The sequence below is a fragment of the Tiliqua scincoides genome, chromosome 3, assembly GCF_035046505.1.
Source record: "Tiliqua scincoides isolate rTilSci1 chromosome 3, rTilSci1.hap2, whole genome shotgun sequence".
Lineage (NCBI taxonomy): Eukaryota > Metazoa > Chordata > Lepidosauria > Squamata > Scincidae > Tiliqua > Tiliqua scincoides.
The window spans coordinates 137,773,483-137,793,015 of record NC_089823.1 but is presented as its reverse complement, the minus strand read 5'-3'; the positions used below and the strand labels follow the sequence as shown (position 1 = coordinate 137,793,015).

The 19,533-nt window shown below is 44.9% G+C and overlaps 1 protein-coding gene across 1 annotated transcript in view; it reads right to left on the bottom strand.

The window, feature by feature from the left end:
• Positions 1-19,533, bottom strand: part of RPS24 (ribosomal protein S24) — a 321,586-nt gene that overhangs the window by 12,580 nt on the left and 289,473 nt on the right. The gene's annotated exons all lie outside the window — the stretch shown is intronic.

The window sequence follows — 19,533 nt, the reverse complement described above, 5'->3', positions numbered from 1 at the left end:
ATCCACACAGTGCTCCACTGCCCGCTTTACAAGGTGTCTAGATCTATGTATTTGGACTCATTTTTTGTCAATCACTCCAATTGTCATGATGAATTGAAATTACAGATATTACTTACAAATGAGAAAATGAAAAAACCAATGGTGGACTTTTTATATGAGATTTTAACTAAACGTAAAATGGAAGGAAATTTTATCTGAATCTATATTTATTTCTGTTCTGATGACCTGCTGGAATGCAACATTTTGTGTAAGTTGCTTAGGCAACTGTCAAGTTTTATGCCTAATAAAGGTAGTCTGTCTGTCTGCATTAGGCCAGTGTTTCTCAAACTGCGGGTCGGGACCCACTAAGTGAGTCGCGAGCCAATTTCAGGTGGATCCCCATTCATTTCAATATTTTATTTTTAACATATTCGACTTGATGCTACCATGGTATGTGACTGAATTTGGGAACACGTTACAGATCTTTACTTTTAACAGGCACTACATATATGCTTTTAACAATGATAGTCAATGGAACTTACTCCTGGGTAAGTGTGGGTAGGATTGTAGCCTAGGATTGTTAAAAATTTTCCTGTTGGATGATGTCACTTCCAGTCATGACATCACTTCTGGTGGGCCCCGACAGATTCTCATTCTAAAAAGTGGGCCCCGGTGCTAAATGTGTGAGAACCACTGCATTAGGCTAACAGTCATATTTGAACTGCGTGTAGAGGGGCTTTTCTGATGACTCACATGCCAATTTAATTAAAAAGGCGCAAGGGGATTAAGCCCCAGTACAAGGAGAGTGGGCAGGACATGTACACTCATGGCACATGCACGTGAAGCCAACCTGCTGGCAAAGTACCATTCAAACCAACTCATAACATAATATGGATGACAATAGGTGCCATCCAATATTGTATCATACATATGAGCAGTGATTGCCGGCTCATGACACAAGCAGAGAATCTGACCCCATGAACACCTGTCACTTTATTTGCCACAGCTAGCACTGGGAACTCCATCTGAACATAAACATTTGGGTGACGACCTGTGTGTTACAGCACCAGCTAGTGATGGCTACCCCTGCAATTTGAGGAGTATGACTATGTATAGTGACAACTTTGCAGTCCAACTTGTATTCTTGTAGAACAGTGGTTCTCAAACTTCTCAGGAGTAAAACTCCCAGGGTAAGAATTAGCAGGGGAGGGGAAAGGTAGCAACGCAGACTCCAGGATCACACCACTAGTGGGGGCCAAGGGGGGGGTTATATGCTGATGGATGCAGCAGTCTCCAGGAGGTAAGGGGAGCCCCATAGATCCTTCCGCAGGGCTCCCTAAGTCTTAAAATAGTAAAATAAGTGATCGGAAATCACTTTTGCAATTGCGCAACCAGAAGTAGTTTCCATCGCATATTTTTACTATTCTAAGACTTGGGGAATCCTGGTTTTGGGGGAGGGGGCTCTGCAGGGCTCTCCGCACCTCCTGGAGACTGCTACATTCATCTGTAAGTTTAAAAAAAAAAACCCTTTGTCCCTGGCAGTGGTGCAATCCTGGGGATTGTGTTGCTGCCTTCTCCCTTCACCCAACCCCCTAAGGCTGAGGCTCTCAGACTAGGGCATCACAACACCCCAGTTTGAGAACCTCAGTTGTACAAGTATGCCAATTTTTTTTAGTAACACAGACATCTTCATCTGGCAGAATGGCAAAACAGCTAATGCAAAGCTTCATGGAAAGTAGAATTGTCACCAAAATCGTATTTACAGCAAAATTTGAAACCAATTGGAGTGCCCATCTCAGACAAAATCTCTGAGAAACTGGATGGTGCAAAAGAGTTTATGTAAAATAATTTTTAAAATGTGTTGGGGATGATTCTGTACATTCCTAGATCAAATTTCAAGTGAATTTGGGAGGTTTCTCATTTGGTCAAGCAAAACCTGGGGAATATGGGGAAAGCCAGGAGTCTTAATAAGGCTGGTGATATTTCTGAAGCATCTAAGTTTACACAAGACAAATCAGGACTGGTTAAAAGTTAATTCACTGATCATAAAGACACATATGAAACATGATTCCACTGGGTTAAATTCTCCACCCATCCAATTTGGGTCAGAGGACCATGCAATTATATGCATATCTACTCAGAAGTAAGCCCCATTGAGTTCAATGGAACTTACATCCAGGTGCAGCCTAACAGCTGAATCGTATCCAGGGCTTAAGGTGGCAAATCTCTTGATCAGCCACTGTAAGCCTCAGACCTGTGATAGAAAAGCTATACTGTTATCATGTACACTGGGGGTTGCTGGTGCAAACAGCCAGAGGCCCTGTGCATGTGACAGCGACTCTGAGATAACCTGCCAGAGTAGGTGGGTTGGCAGCAGGGTTGGTTTGGGGGATGATAAGGAGGGGTTTGGCATGGGGATCGGGCAGGGCAAGGGGTGGTTCAAGGGCAGGAGGGGGAGGATCTCAGCAGCAACAGCACACACTGAGGGGGCAATCCTAACCCCTTGTGTCAGTGCTTTCCAGCACTGACATAAGGGCAACACAGCTCTGAGGTAAGGGAACAAACCTTCCCTTACTTTGAGGAGGCCTCCGTGAGCGACACCCAACTACAGGATGAAGCACATGCCCCATTGGCACTGCTGTGCCAGTGCTGGAAAGCACTGACACAAGGGGTTAGGATTGTGCCCTAAGATGCTATCTCCCTTTCCCTACTCCAAACTGTCCCCTGAGTCTCCTAGAACTTACACTAGCAAAATAGCTGGTGTAGCTCTGGGGAGACCCATTGGAGGCCAGGTGGCCTATGGGGTGGTAAGTAAGAAAAGTTTTGCTTACCGGGCAATCTGGTCCCCTCCCCCCAATAGCATGCAGTGCACACTTCATTAGTGGCATTGTGTGCTATGAACTGGCAGGGAATAGGATTGGGCCCTAAGAGTAGCAAATGTGGATAGTATCCCATGCAACTGCAGCCACAGAATGGGAGCTAATCACTGGCTGTGAATAGCATAGGTGGCCAACACCTACCTCTGCTGGAAACACATCAAAAGCCACCAGGCTGCTGTGTCTGTTAGACACTTGGAAGCAAGGATCGTCTGCCAGCTTTGTTTAGAAATCACTTGATGCAATGAACAGAGCATGGATTTGAACTTGAAAGTGTTGTCTTCAAACAAAAATGTTCGGATGAGGGCAACAAGTGCCACATTCTAGTGATAGGATTTATTTGGAGGGCGTTTGAAAATTGCCTGGTGTTCGGATTTCAATTGTGAGCTATCCCTTGAAATGTTTGATCCTGTTCGTCTCATCTCTACCTGCTCTTTGTGGACTTCTAAGAGGACTCATTTTCCCCAGTACACATGACTCTGGCTTTTCTTCTTACCAGGGACAGCCAAGACACGACTTCAGACTGACTGATTTTCTATTGTCTGTTAAATAGATTTTTTTTTTTTTTTTTTACAAAGCTCTGGTTTCTGGCCAGTATCCATTGATATGCATATTGCCTCAGTGTGGAATTGCACTTTGCTTCCAGCCAGGCAGATGTATACTCCGTTTCCTTAAATTTCAGACTGCAGTCCAATTTTGGATGAAACAGCCATTGCAGATTGATTTCAGAGTCATTAACAAGCACAAAATGTCCATTTTACCCCAATGGAACAGCACCAAAGCGGACTGGTAGTAACCAGAGGGATTTGGAATTCTGTGCTTCGAAAGAAAGAAACAAAACATTATTTCCATCTCAAGAAAATCTAGATTACAAAATTGAACAATATTATGCATGGTCTAAGACTCTGAATAAAGTTATTTCATTTACATACATTTTTTCCTGGCTCATTGTGTTTCAACTGGAGATGCTTTTTCTCTATAGAAGCAGAACTACTTTGGTTTCAGTTCTGTTGTTACAAATGGCAGGGAATTCAGGGGCATGGAACACTGGAGGCCAGCATAGGACATACCAGAAATGCAGTTGTTGGCAAAAACAGCAGTCGAATGTCTAATTCTCTCCTGTCCTTTGTGATGCTGAGCACAACTTACCTCATGTTGTAATGACAGGCCTTTGTGCATCTTCATTCCTCCTACTCTGTAACACTGGTTGTCATGGGGAGCAGATGCCCAGGGAAAGGCACATACAAACTGTTGTGATGTTACCATATGAGGTAAATGGCACTATATGTTACATGGAGGAGAAGAGAACAAAATATGCAGCTGCCTGAGGGAAAAATAGAACAGACCTGAGTGTTGGAAGATCTCACAGACTCTCTAATATCTAACTCCGTGATTTTCAACCTTTTTCGTCTCATGGCACACCAACAAGATACTAAAATTGTCAAAGCCCACCATCAGTTTTTTTGACACTTGACAAGACACACACCATGCTGTGGGAGGGCTCACATCCCCCAATGGCCCTACTAATAAATGACCCTTCCCCAAACTCCCGCAGCACACCTGCAGACTATTTGTGACACACCAGCGTGCCACGGCACAGTGGTTGAAAATGGCTGATCTAACTCATCAGCTGCTACCTCAGACTTTCTCCACAACCAGGAGGACTAGAAACTTTTTATGGGCTCTTTGCTTCCATGAGCTTCTCACCATGACAGGCCCTGCACAGATCGCAACAACCTTCCACTTCAGCTGAACACAATCCACCAGCCCACTGGCTCTCAGCACCAGGACCCACTCTATCAGGACCCACCTAGCTTTATGAGGCTTTTTTTTAAAAAGGTGAAATAGAAAAAAAATAATATTTTTATTTATTTATTTATTTACATGTAATATTTTATTCATTCGTTCATTCATTTGCAAAAAAAAAACCTGATCCATTTCTCATAATGAGGCAGCCCTAGTAAATAGCCTCAAGGCTGGAAGGGCTTGTGTGACCCATCCTTCACCTGCCCCCACTACCTGTCATTGTTGAACTTGGAAAAAAACACACCAGAAAAAAAGACACTCAAACATTTATCTCCCTATATTTACACAGGCTTGCAAGCTGCAGAAGTTCAGCTCCTTGCAGAGTGCAGGAGCTCAGCTCTTTGCAAGGGCAGTTAGCAGCTACCTGATTTTTGAATAGCCTCAGGATATGAGGCTGTTAAATATCAGGACTATGGCTGGCCCTAGGCTTTCATGTATTTTGGGCCGCCGCCAGCATTTCAGTCTTTCACCCCACTACAGCTGACAGCCTGACCCTGGCACGGTAGCTACTAGACTGCAGTACATAGCCCTATATTTATTTTTGAGGGTCCCCCGATATGCAAACTGAAACGAAGCATATCCTGCCTTTTATTGCTCTTGTGCGAATATTGGAAGAGGAATATGGGGGGGGGGGAGGAACCGGTAAGCAATATGGCATTAGAGATTATGTATGTATGTATATATGGACAGGAGTTCTGGCTCAGTTGGTAGAACTGCCGCCTTGTATGCCTGAAGATCTGAGGCTGCCAGTTCTAAACAACCGGAAGTACCCGAGAACTGACGACACGCTGATATACTGATGAGCTGACCCTCGGTGGCAAGTGGAGCGTGGGAGGCGAAGGGCCAGAGAGAGGCCAGACCGGGAAGGAATCCAGCTGGAAGGAGGAGTTCTATGAAAGACGAGAACTATTCAATTGTAAAAACCCCTGCAGGGGTTTAGAACAGCCTGCCTATGTAAACCGCCTTGGATTAAAGTCTGAGGAGAAATCCGACGACCAAAAAAAGGCGGTATATAAATTCCTGTATAAATACATAAATAAATAAATATGTATGTATGTATATGTACGTACGTACGTACGTGTGTACGTACACATATTGCTATGGTGCAAAATGCAAAGTGCTTTTAACCATTGGAGCCCTACAGTACAGGTAACAGTGCCTCAGAAAAAAAAAAAATGGGCCCTAGTCCTTGCGGAGCCCCTACGCTTCAGCCTAGCCAGCCTTATGAATAATATGGCCCTGTTAGTTAGATCTTTTCTTCACCCATGTTTTCATTGAAGGCTTTGTAAATCCCAACAGAAATTGGGTTACAACCCACCAAGTAGGTCCCAACCCACAATTTAAGAAGTACTGCACTAGCCATATATGAGGTCCAGGAAAAAACAAATAAACCTCTTGGTTATTTCTTGCCTACCCAGGACTTGAGTAAAAGGGGGACTGTTCAGCACTTGACAAGCCGTCATGTTTAATTTCTATTCCACCCTCACTCCAGGACGCTCAGGATAATATACATGGTTTGTCCTCACCCCATGCTTTCCTCACAACATGAGGGTCATTAGGCTAAAAGATAGGGGGTGTCACCCAGGTTCCTTCAGGGCTGAGTGGGGATTTGAACCTAGTTCTTAACTGCTCCTCATCTGACACTGACTGCTGCACCACTATGGCTCTCAAATAATCCATTGCTGAGATTCTGCATTCAGTTTGGCAGGCCACACACTCCGTGCCTGCTTGCCCTATGGGACACTGAATGACGCTGTGAGCCTGCCTGGCCCAATTCCTTCCCCTTTTGTTTGTTCTGCCTTCTTCTAAGTCCCCCATAGCAAGAGCGGGTGCCACCCACTGCCCTGCCATTGTTTCATCTTATCTCACCTTGGACACGCTTGAAGAACCGTTTTCTTTTTCTTGACGGAGGGAGGTTTGCTATAAAACCTGAAACTCCCTGGCCCAGAAGAAGAAAGATGTGGCTGTCAAGGCGCTTTGAAGCCAGGAGGTGAGAATTTAACAGTGCCTACAAACGGTGGATATTGGCCGTTTAGAAACAGATCAAAAGAGATGGATGACAGGCAGATGATTTAACTACTCCATCTGCTGGCAAATGGCTAAATGGAATTCCACTGCACAGAGGCGGTGCTGCTGCCTGAAGATGCCTCAGAAATGCCAGCATGTCCTCATCGTCAACCTCTCCCCTTCTCCTCCCCGCTCCCAACAATGTACTGATGGTCCTGGTCTTGACGTGTTCCATTTAGGCAGCACAAGTTAAAGCTGAGCAGTTAATAATGGATGGGTCAAGTCACCCAGGGGAAGAGTGTATTTTCCCTGTTACCTTGCATACAAATCTGAACCCTGTTTGACTTCATCTGCTAACTGTACTTCTCCTTCAAACTTCTCTTTCTTTCTTATTGTCGATCTGGCTTTACTGGAGACAGGAATTTCAGGGAGGGCCCTAGGTTGACATGAGAGCACCCCCCACAATACAATACACAGAGGATAGGGGCATTTGCTTTGTATACTTTCAGCAACCCTGTTCTCTCACTGGGGAACATGATCTGAGATCCTTCACCAACATTTCATGTCTCTGAAGACCCTTTTCTGCCTGATCTTTGCTCAGTTCAGCTCCTCTGTGGTAGCAAGTTTGCACTACCTTCTGCAGCCAATGTGCTCAAATGAATCTGAGTTTTCTTTAAAAACAAAAAACGCTCCCACACTTACAAAAGGCATGTTAACAACCCCATGTTTAACAAATGATTCCTATGAAATGTTAAAAAGAAAAAAAAACTACAGTAGCCACCTGGTATCCGAGGGTTCCATATTCATGGTTTCGGTTATCAGAGGATCAAAAAATTTTTTTTTTTTAAATTACATAACTTCTTTTCTTCCTTCTTTCCTTCCTTCTCAAAATAGATCACAGCACCTCACCTGATGTTTCCCTCCAGCCCGGGGATGCTTCAGCAACTATAAACACAGAAGCAGTCAACCAGTCTGTCAGGCAGGACATCTCTGGGCTTGAAGCCTACCACCTGCAAATACTGGACTGCTGAGGTTCTTAAAAGCCTCAAGAGTTTGAGAACTGAGGCAAGTGTGGGGGGGAAGGGAAGGATTGCGCTGCTGCTGGAGACATGATGTGTTTTTTCCACTTACCTGAAGACAGTGCTGGAGTCCGGGGGGGGGGGGGGTGTTTCAGGGAGCCTAGAGAGCCCTCCACAGGGCTCCCTGTATCTCCAAACCTCTAAAAATAGCAAAAACCAAGCACTTCCAGTTTTGCAATGAAAACCAGAAGTGCCTGGTTTTTGCTATTTTTAGAAGTTTGTCAGCGTTGGGAGCCCTGTGGAGGACTCAGTGGGCTCTATAGGTCCCCCAGGCCCCCACGACTCTGATACTGGCTGCAGATAAGTGAAAACAACTCCTCCTGTCCCGGGCAGCATTGCAATCCTGCAGATCATGTCACTGCCTTCTCCTTCCCCTACCCTTTAAGGGGCCAGAAGCAAGGCTTCTCAGGCTGGGATGTTGCAATGCCCCAGTTTGAAAACCTCAACTGTGCTGTATAGGGTAGTAGTCTTCAATGTTTTTTGTGCCATGACCCCAATAAATAAGTATGAGACTGGGGGCCCCACTATCAATCCTGACCCCTCCCAGGGCGCTGTCCACCCACCCCACCGTCATCACTCATTCCCTGTCCCTGTAATGCCCTTCCAGCACTGTTCACTGTAATATTCTTATTAGAGAGAGCAGAAAAAGTTACTGAGAAGCTTGGCACTAAAGAAAATTATTTTAACACAATTGTTAAGAACCTTAGAAGGACTGGGACACAATCTTCTGGTACTTGAAGAGGTACATCATATGCCCCCCTTTTTACCCAATGGTGCTCTAGTCCAGCGGTCTTCGGCTTTTTTCATTTCCGTAAGTTGCCACAACCACACAACGGAAGCCTTGCAATCTCATTGGGGTCCCAGACTCAAGGGTGAAGAACACTGGTATATAGGGTTTGCAACTATCCATGGTTTTGGGCATCCACAGTAGGTCTTAGAATTTACCTGCCACTGATACGGGGGGGGGGGAGGGGAGAGCTACTGTATATGAAAGATTTTTAATTGTAAAGGGATACAACTATATAGAGACAAACAATGCCACAGGAATTACTCCAGTGGTAATTCCTATAGGGGTGCAATCCTAAGTGCGCCCTGGGCTGGCACAAGTTCCTTGTGCCAGCCCAGGAGGGTTGCAAACATGCCATAAAGCACGTTTGTACTTCCTCTAGAGTTGGCTGGGCTGGCATAGGGATGTGCGCCAGCCCACAGAGGCTGAATCCAGCCTTCAGGTTGCGTTGGCTGAGTTTGGTCAATAGAGGGGTCTGGGATGGGCAGGGAGGAGGCAGAGAGGAGGTAGGCATTCTGGGGCAGGGGGAGGGCGAGTGGTTGCGGAGTGGGGTTGGGAACCATCAGTTATGCTGGATCCCAACTCCGTTCCCCAAGCAGTGTGGAGCAAGCTGCTCTGCTCTCCTCAGACTTACGCCACCTCTGGAGGTGGTGCAAGTCCAAGGAGACCTACTAGGGCTGTGGTGGCTTACCTGAGTGTAAGGGGAAGAGTTTCCTGGGTGGCTGAGCCACTTTGGGCCCCTATCTTGTGCTGGATACAGCACAGGCCTCCTGGCCTACCTTTTCAAGCACAAGATAGGATTACGCTGCACATCTCAGAGACTCCTGATACCGTATTAGTCTATCTTTTCCCTTCCACTCAAATCATTATTATTTTTAAAAGCATAACGAACACGTCAGACCTCCTTTTCTTTACTAATGCATCAACATAAAGTAGCCATTGTGCTAAATAAAATCTGCATGAGATGAGAAGACTGTTCGAGCTTGTCAAAGCTTCGAGCTTGCCGAAGAAGGACTTTTATTATGCCTATGGGAAAGGCATAGAGTCTCTCAAGTTAGACCTCCATGGAGAACACAAGCACTTGTGAGACTAACTAAAACCACAACCTAAAGCCTTGAAATCCCATTTGAACCGTTTTGCTATCTTTTAAGGATAGTGGCTATTTTTAAAGAGTCAGCAGTTCAGTTTTACTCTCCATTCTTTTTAACTAGGCCATAATTGACTCCAATGTCCTTTAAGTGAAATCATCAAATTAAGGAGAAATACCACAGGGGATTGAAATGCTGCAGAGCAATCCACTCCTTTACCACAGAAGAAGACATGGGGTATTATTACAGATGACACTGACAGCCAGAGTGGTATACATCATGGTTCCCCCATCCTATCCTCACAACAACCTTGTGAGGTAGACTAGGCTGAAATACAGTGACCAGCGGAAGATTACCCACCCAGTTTTATGGCTGACCAGGGTCTCTCCACTTTGAGTGCAACACTCTAACCCAGTGGTTCTCAAACGTTTTAGTACTGGGAACCACTTTTTAAAATGACAATCTGTCAGGACCCACCAGAATTGATGTCATTAACCTGGAAGTGATGTCATAGCCAGAAGTGACATGATCAAGCAGGGACATTTTCAATACCCCCTGTACAACAAAATCAATCAATTGAGTGAGTAAGTAAAAGTTTACAATAAGTTTAAAAAATGTATTTAAATAAAGAAGAACCCACCTCCCAAGCAGTTGCTGATCTGTTTAAAAAAGTTCTCCAAACATCCCAAAGGCTGCAATCCTATCCACACTTACCTGTGAGTAAGTCCCACTATCATTGTTAAAAGCATAAACATAGTAGCCTAAGTACAGATCTGTAACATTTCCCCAAATGAGTCACATACCACGTGACACACACCAACAAGTCTAATATATTGAAAATAAAATACACATTGAAATGAATGGGGACCCACCTGAAATTGGCTCATGACCCACAGTTTGAGAAACACTGCTCTAATCACTATACCACACTAGCTTGAGTAGTGACAGGTTAGGGAGCATGACACAATGCAGGTTAACTTTGTATATTCCTTTTGTGCCTATTTGGGGCAATTTATGACCCAAATGTGTAAGAAGATTAAAAATGCTTTTTAGAATGTTTTAAGGTGCACCCATCTTCTACTTATGCCTGCTGGATATTGCTCTCAAGAGCACTTGTGCCCAAGTAACCCAAAGATATACTGTGCATCAATGCCACTGTAGTGCCAACATAACACAACCATAATATTATGGCAGTGTAACCATCACTGGTACAACTCTACTGGCACAGGGGCTAAATGTAGACAGCACTGTAGATGTGGCAATGGGAGGACGACTTAGGAGGTTTCTCATGCTCCTCAGAACTCTGTCCTACCTCCTGTAAGAGCCAACATGATGTAGCGGTTTGGGAGTTAGACCTGGGAAATTCCTGCTCAGTCATGAAGCTTCCTGGGTGACCTTGGGCCAGACACTTTCTCTCAGCCCAACCTCCCTCACAGGGTTGTTGGTGAGGACAAAAGGAGAGAAAGAACTATGTACACCACCCTGAGCTCCTTGGAGAAAGGGTGGTATAGAAGTGTGGAAAATAAATAAATATATGCTTTGGGAATATGTGGTATAAATCAAAATGCTCCTACTGAACTCAATAGAGCATCCCAAAACACTGCCTCTGCTTTGGGTCAACATGGTCATAATGGATTATATTCCCAATGGGTGGGTGGTTCCCAAACTAAGCACCATGGTGCTTGATGGCACCATGTGGCGAACTCAAGGAGTGATGCTGGATTATAGGGTTCTGACCAACTCTGTCCCTAAGAATGGCACACCAAAAGCAGCATAAGACCCTCAGAAATAGAACACACACACTGGCAGACACTGGGTGACATCACTCACACCCATTAGAAGGCCCATTTGGTCAGCTCAACCTCTGAACCCTTAGTCCCAGTAGCAGTGGTAGCACCCAATGCACCATCAGCAAGAGGAGGCCCCAGTGCAACACTTTGCCCGAGGGCTCTCGTAACCTTGACATGAGCACTGGGGCACAATAGCACACAAGAGGGAACTTTAGTGATGGGAACAATGTAGAGGGGGCACTTTGCACAAAAAGGGAGCCCCTCACTTTGCAGAAGCAGCCTCACCTCATAATAAATACCAATGTCAGAATCAAAAAAGACAAAAGGGGAAATTGGAGAAGGGCAGCATGTAACTCATTCCCTTATTGCTCACTACTGTACTCTGCCACAGAATTTGGAAATTACTGCTCTACTATGCTCAAATGGGGTCTATGGTCCAAAGAGGCCTGAGTACCTTTTAACCATGAGGCTCAGCAGGATCAGTTCACGTTTGGTTTTAAAGTGGTTCAAGGAAAGTCTATAAACCTTTGATTTCTGGATCAATGGCTGCTGTTTAGAGAAACCATCTATCTTAGAAATTCTTGCCAAGTTATAAAGCAGTGTGCTTTGCGAGCACCATTGGTCTAAATCAAGGGTGTCCAAACTTTTTAGCAAGTGGGCCACATCATCTCTCTGACACTATGTCAGGGGCCGGGAATAAAAAATAATTTTATTTACATTTCAAATGTGAATAAATTTACATATATTTACATAATGAACTTATATGAGATTGAACTTATATGAATGAATGAAGGTCTTGCAATAGCTCAAGGCCTATAAAAGACCTTACACAAAGCAAGACCAGCTTTTCCTTTTCTGCTGCTGCTGCATCTCAAGACATGAAACAGCCCTCGTCCCACAGCTCATGTGAGAGGTCAAACAGTCACCCTCACACTGAGAGCAGTTGCATCGGGCCAGCACAGTGTCCAGCAAGTCTCCAAAGGGCCAGAGGCTCATTGGAGACTGGGGGCTACCTGCGGGCCGGATTGGGAGACCTCGAGGGCCGCATGTGGCCTCTGGGCCGGGGTTTGGGCACCCCTGGTCTAAATCAAAGCTGGCCAACGCCTGTGTCCTTATTCTCCAGACGTGACCAGAATCAGAGATATATTTTGTTCCATGAATGCACTGGAGCCCAGGCATAGTGTTATATATACTGTACAAACATGAGCATTTACATATGACATACATAAGAACCGCCCCACTGGATCAGGCCATAGGCCCATCTAGTCCAGCTTCCTGTATCTCACAGTGGCCCACCAAATGCCCCAGGGAGCACACCAGATAACAAGAGACCTCATCCTGGTGCTCTCCCTTGCATCTGGCATTCTGACATAGCCCACCTCCAAAATCAGGAGGTTGCGCACACACATTATGGCTTCTATCCCGTAATGGATTTTTCCTCCAGAAACTTGTCCAATCCCCTTTTAAAGGCGTCCAGGCCAGTCGTCATCATCACATCCTGTGGCAAGGAGTTCCACAGACCAACCACAGGCTGAGTAAAGAAATATTTTCTTTTGTCTGTTCTAACTCTTCCAACACTCAATTTTAGTCTATGTCCCCTGGTTCTGGTGTTGTGTGAGAGTGTAAAGAGCATCTCCCTATCCACTCTGTCCATCCCCTGCATAATTTTGTATGTCTCAATCATGTCCCCCCTCAAGCGTCTCTTTTCTAGGCTGAAGAGGCCCAAACGCCGTAGCCTTTCCTCATAAGGAAGGTGCCCCAGCCCCGTAATCATCTTAGTCGCTCTCTTTTGCACCTTTTCCATTTCCACTATGTCTTTTTTGAGATGCGGCGACCAGAACTGGACACAGTACTCCAGGTGTGGCCTTACCATAGATTTGTACAACGGCATTATAATATTAGCCATTTTCAATATCCTTCCTAATGATCCCAAGCATAGAATTGGCCTTCTTCACTGCTGCCGCACATTGGGTCGACACTTTCATCGACCTGTCCACCACCATCCCAAGATCTCTCTCCTGATCTGTCACAGACAGCTCAGAACCCATCAGCCTGTATCTAAAGTTTTGATGTTTTTGTACTATAGTGGGTCATGGCAGTAGGGCGGGGGTGTCATGAAAACCTCCTGCAATTCAAAGTTTACCACTCCATGGTTGACGACCCAATCCTAGTCCAGTTGGGGCCAGTATGTTGCACCAGAAGAGTCTACTTCATAGCAGTTGCAAAGCAGCCTCTGCTGCTGGGCCGCTAAGGTGGAGGCTGGAGCAGCCTCTCACATGCAGCAGATGACTGAAGACACACAGGCGCATGTAAGACCTTGCATGGGGCGAAATGGGGCAGGACGAGGGTGGAAGAAAACAGAACAGGGGAGGGACTGGGCAGAATGGGGCAGTGATGTGGTGGGGAGGGGTGAATCAGACCCGGGAGGGGGGTGGGTTTGGCAATGGTGGTGCATACCAAATCCTGACCTCCTTCCAGGCCTGATCCGCCTTCCTGTGTCAACATGAATTTGCGCAAGCAACAGAGATGACACAGGTCCGAGATGACCCACTGGGCCTGCGGGGGCTTATCCTTGGCCAAAGGAACAAATGTTCCCTTACCCTGAGGAGGTCTTCTGGGGCCTAAGCGCCTCTCCAGGAATCAGTGGAGCCCATGCATCAGTGCACAGAGAGTGTGAATGTTGGGCTGTGAATGTATCAAAAGTTTCGCTTTTTACATCCAGTCACACCTACCTAAAGCTGCACCATTTTCTTGAGTAATTCACTACTGAAATAACAAAAAATATTTACTGTCAAATATTATCATGAGCAGGACTTCCTTTAAAGTCCAGCTAACAACAATATTTAACAGTATTTTTTTCCCCCTGTTTCAGTAGTGAATTACTCATGAAAACTGTGCAGCTCTAAGCAGAAGAAAATTTGGATGCCTTGTTGAAATTTCTGTCAGACCCTGGAGTATTTCTGATTCTCAGCCTTTGTGTGTTTGTGTCAAAACATCATTGTCTAAAAGGTGTAATTCTCTAGCTCGCAGCTTGAAAAAGCTCCCTAGTTACCAGGATGGTGTTTGAAAACAAGAGCTTCTTTATTGTTTTTCTTTCCCTATCAGGAGATCTCTGTTATTGCAGATTATTTATTCATAATTGTCCCCTACCGTTTTTTTGTTTTTTTGTTTTTTTGCATTTTCTAAGTCATCCAAGTGATTTAGAACATGTGGAATTGCAAGGAGATTTAGTGGAATCCATGGCAAGCTTAGTAAACAAGCTTGCATGGGGTGGAATGGGGCAGGATGAGAGTGGAAGAAGCCATCTGAAGGCACAAATCCCCAAGGTAAAGAACATTCACGGAGGCTAAAAGAAGGTACTTTAGATCAGTACTGGTACTGAACAAACCAGGTACTGGCTCATTCAATCAATCACTTCTGCCATGAACGCCCTGGGTAGCCTTAGGCAATTCATTCTCACATAGCCTCATCTCTCTTCCCAAACTGTATGCACTTTCTGTAACAATGCTAATCGTATTGATAAAATAAATGAGAGTGAAACCTAACCTGCTGTGGACAGAAACCACATCCTTTAATTATGGTGGTAGCCACAGAATGGTGCCTGCATCACACTACCCACCAAACCTTTGGTGCCTTTGTGGCACAAAAGGCCACCAGCTATGCACGTCTCAGGGGGTTCTATAACACAAGAGCCCACGGGTTCATTCAGTTCAGCCTCCTGTTTCCAACAGGAGTCATCCAGATGCATCAAGCCTCGCTTGTTGTCCTCCTAACAACTGGTATTCAAAATAATATAAGGCAGTATCTTCCTAGGTATAACTTACCTGGGTCACGACGCTCCTGCAGCTTCTTCTGAACTGGGCTGAACCGGGCAATGCCATCTTGTATCTCATGAAATAACATGAGATCCAAGACGGTGGCATACAAATCTTGCAAGATTTCACAAGATCCAAGGAGGCAGCACCTGGTGGAACAGGTAGGAGGGGTCACCGGGGGACATCCCTGGGAGTACACCAGGATGCCTAAGGCATTGCAATGCACACTTTGGAGATCCCTAGAACAAGGCATCAGAATCTGGTGGTTACACTCAGGGATCTTTACTACTAACCTTTGAGACCTCTCCTTTAAATTTCTCTATCCTCAGTTTCACACCAACTATGCCTATGGCCATCATCCCATCTTTAATGGGGCAATAAACTCCACAAATGAATTAAACCTTGTGTAAAGTGCTTTTTCTGTCTACTTTTCTTTTGGAACAACTGCCATTTTATTGGGAGACTCTAAGTTCACACACAGAGAGAGAGAGAGAGAGAGAGAGAGAGAGAGAGTTTCTCTCTCTTCCTCATAGGAAGAAAGCTCCAACCCCTTGGCTGTAGTTCAGCCTTTCTGCGCTTTTTCCACATCTATAATACCCTCTTAAAGATGGGTTGTCCAGGACTGCATACAGTATTCCAGATGTGGCTAGCGCAAGGATGTATATCAAACCAATATTATATTGGCCATTTTCCTATCTTACTAATCCCCACCATGCAGCCCTGGTCCAAAAATTAAGCGTTTCTCTGATTTTCCTGTTTTTCCTCTGGAACATGAAGCATGCCATGCTTCTCTTCCCCCCCCCCCCATTTTCCCCCCACATCATCTTATCCCTTGGTACACAATGCCTGTGGCAACCAAGCTCCCCCATGGATTTATTCCTCTCGTCTCCATCTCACAGTGCACAGAGCCCACTCAACTCTTTCCAGGCAACAACCCTCTCCCTGGCGATTTTCAATGCCCTGCCTTTCGCCCTTTGTGATTTCCCTCTGAATTCACCACTTGTCCAACTTCCTTCCTTGTTCGTTGGTGGCATTCTTGCTCCTTTTCTCCCTGTCCACCTGACTCATTCCTGCCACTCTTCTATTTGAAGAGTTGTAGGGCGGGAACTGGGAAAAGGAAGTGGGGGGGGAGGAAGGAGTATTGATGGCATTATCCCATTATCCACCATTGATATCTGCTGCTGACTCACTGACATCAGCAATAACTAAATCTGATTGTCTTCATGGGCTATAGTGTCATCACATGTTCCCTAACTGGTTAAAATAATGAAGTTTTTTTTTAAGAAGATGTCACGGAAGCAGTAACATATTTGGGAGCAATGGCTGCAGATGGGCATGAACAAATGCATCAAGCAGTAGATGGCAAGAGGCCTTGCAAACTCCTTTGAAATGGCAAGGTTCATAATGAAATTCAATGTGGCATGAATACAGGTGCAGTGATGGGAAGCCAGTACCACCCACAAAAGCAGTTGGCATCCCTAGGTGTGTTCCCTATCTCTAAATTCTTCACTGTCTCCTGTTTCCTTTGGATGATCTCCCCTGACAAACACGTTGAATTTTCAGTTCAAGGAAATCTCTAGAGCTAAAAGTACCACATTTATTCTTGTTTCTGTCCCAAGGCTAGCATTAGTTCAAGTATCAGTTCAGATTTGCATCACATTTAGACAAAGTCCTTAAATACATGTACTTAAAGAACACTGTAGTCAAGTGATCCAAATGTAGAACTTCCCAGGTTCAACTTAGGGCCACGTAAAGACATTTTTAAGTATACAGCTAAGGGCAGAACCAGACACTGAGTGGGGAATACGCAAGTCCCAGTCTGTGTCTACCTCAGGGATTTAGCTCATCTATGAGGCTGAAGGCATTTGCTGAGAAGTGGAATAACAGCAGGTTTCTTAATCTTTTTTCCCCGTTTTTTGCAAGTATTATTGTATTTATTTCTTTTTAGATAGTTTTCTTCCACCATTCCCCTTGTTGCCAAGGCATTCAAGGTGGGTAACAGCAATTTAACAAAAATATACAATACAATAAAATCACAAGTACGATAACAGCAGCAACTACAATAAAATACTACAATCAAAACAGCAGAAAGAGGGGGAAAAATCAATAAAACAGCAAAGGAGAACTAAAGTGAAAAGGCAAGAGGAAATAAAAGAGTTTCTGAATCCCCATTAGTAGGCTAACAAGAAGGGTACAGTTCTTAATTCAAGTGGGAGGGAGTTCCAAAGCTGTAACTCTGCCACAGAGTAGGCCATAACCTTTGCTGGTTTAAACCACCAAGCCTGGTTAACCAACCTGGTTTTAACCAGATGTGGCACACATATCCCCCCTTCCCTGCAACCTCCTGATTTTAGAAATGGGCTATGTCAGAATGCCAGATACAAGGGAGGGCACCAGGATGAGGTCTCTTGTTATCTGGTGTGCTCCCTGGGGCATTTGGTGGGCTGCTGTGGGATACAGGAAGCTGGACTAGATGGGCCTATGGCCTGATCCAGTGGGGTTGTTCTTATGTTATGTTCCCATCACCTCAGAAGGCAGGTCATCTCAAATCTCCGCCTAACCATTTTTCCTCTAACCCATCCCCAGGACTATGTTTCCTAGTTAAGTGGGAGAATATGCAACAGGGTCTACAGCAGTTGGTGGGTGTGATTCTCTGCTTGCAGGCCCTTGATTGTATTGGGCCATAAAGCTACAAAGCTGGCTATTGGCTTTGACAAGCAGACAACTGACAAAAAGGCAACAGGCTCTGCATTAATTGTGCTGTGACAGACACTGAAATGTTTAAACATATGTCACATTCCCCCCTCCCCCCCGACACACAGTAAGATTTAAAATATTTATAAAACTTCACCTTTTCTCCAAAGCTTTTTTGCTGCTTCCCTGCATTCACATGCAGGTGAACCTTCCCTTGACAACTGAGCTGCAGTTACATGGGCTTCCCTTACTCAACATCAAAATGATGGGTAGGACAGAGATACTGGAAGGAAGAGTCAGGATGCTTCTCAATGCTCAGTGTTTACCTTGTCCTCATCCTCAGCTGCCCACACGGCTGTTTAATCCAACAGACTGTAGCAACTCCGTATGATGTCACATGGGTTGACATCACATGATGTCACAAAGATCACTACAGCCAATTAAATGATGGTGTGTGCAAATGAGGGGCAAAGAAGGGAAGAACCTGGAAATAGTGCCAAGAAGAAAACCACAGGTGAGAATTGTGCAAAAGAGTACCAAACTCAATTGGGTATAGGTGAGAGGGGACAAATTTATTTGGGTTTAAGTGAATGTGCTGATGGTGAGATGACTATTGAAATTATAGATGGTACTGTGCAGTCCTAATCAGATCTCATCTCAAAAACAAAGTAGCTCTTTTCCAATGGGTTTCTTTTTCTTTAAAAACACATGTAAATCAAAACCATCCTATTTGTGTTTCCTTTTTCAACATCACCTCAAGGTCTAAAAATGTTCTTTCTCTGCACGATGAACACACATTTGCCAAGGAGCTATAATCTAGTCTTCTGAAATGGCAACGAGAAACACACGACTCTTTTCCACTCAGCTGCATGTATTTCTGTCAGCTTGGCATCGGAAAACAGAAATTCATTTCTCATGTCAATCTTCGTTTTCCATCTCTCTCGGCAAGCGGATGCTCTTAAGCACAGTCACTACAATGAACGCCCCACCAGAGACTTTCATCTGAGACAAACAATTTGCCACCCCCAAACTAAGCTCTCGCTTCCCTTGTGCTCTCTTCCCCCTCCCCACCAGCACAGAGTTCCAGCTCAAGGCATCTGTACTTTTCATGTGTGGGTTTTATACTATTAGAGAGCTCTAAAAGAAGAAAGTCAATGCAGAATGAAAGATTATTCAGCCACACATCAACTCATATGCTGGGTTTGCTCATCACATTCTTTCCTCTGCCTCCACCCACACTGACACTGCCATACAGGCACAGAGATTGACAGCCTGCAAACCTACACATGTAATATATTGTCGCATGTAGGATATTGTAATGCTGCTCTTTATATTGGGCCTACTATTTTTTGAAAGAATGTTCCTGCAGCCCCTCCACAATCTTGTCTTTCTGTTCCATCAGGTCCTGACAAGTCCTGTCTTGTCAGGACTTTCTATTCCTGAACCACATTGCTGGCAGTGGCATAGCTAAGGGGGTACAGGGGATGGCAATTGCATGGGCAACAAGCTTTAAGAAGACCACAAGCTGAGCTTGACACTAGTGGTCAAAATTGTGAAAACCCTGGTATGAACAAATAATACCATCGTGTTGAATATAATTGGAAAGGTAATT